The following is a 655-nucleotide window of genomic DNA, read 5'->3' as shown; positions in this document are numbered from 1 at the left end:
GGTGTTATAACTCATTCACACAATTACTGTATAATAAAACTAATTCACAGAATTACAGTACATGATAACTCACACAATTATATTGTATACTATGACACTTTGGTATTATAACACATGTACAACATTGATATTATAACACCTGTACAGTGCCTTGCGAAAGTATTCGGCCCCCTTGAACTTTGCGACCTTTTGCCACATTTCAGGCTTCAAACATAAAGATATAAAACTGTATTTTTTTGTGAAGAATCAACAACAAGTGGGACACAATCATGAAGTGGAACGACATTTATTGGATATTTCAAACTTTTTTAACAAATCAAAAACTGAAAAATTGGCCGTGCAAAATTATTCAGCCCCTTTACTTTCAGTGCAGCAAACTCTCTCCAGAAGTTCAGTGAGGATCTCTGAATGATCCAATGTTGACCTAAATGACTAATGATGATAAATACAATCCACCTGTGTGTAATCAAGTCTCCGTATAAATGCACCTGCACTGTGATAGTCTCAGAGGTCCGTTAAAAGCGCAGAGAGCATCATGAAGAACAAGGAACACACCAGGCAGGTCCGAGATACTGTTGTGAAGAAGTTTAAAGCCGGATTTGGATACAAAAAGATTTCCCAAGCTTTAAACATCCCAAGGAGCACTGTGCAAGCG

Source organism: Oncorhynchus clarkii, chromosome 9 (genome assembly GCF_045791955.1).
Source record: "Oncorhynchus clarkii lewisi isolate Uvic-CL-2024 chromosome 9, UVic_Ocla_1.0, whole genome shotgun sequence".
NCBI classification, from domain to species: domain Eukaryota; kingdom Metazoa; phylum Chordata; class Actinopteri; order Salmoniformes; family Salmonidae; genus Oncorhynchus; species Oncorhynchus clarkii.
The sequence above is the reverse complement of the archived record's forward strand: the minus strand, read 5'-3'. Positions refer to the sequence as shown.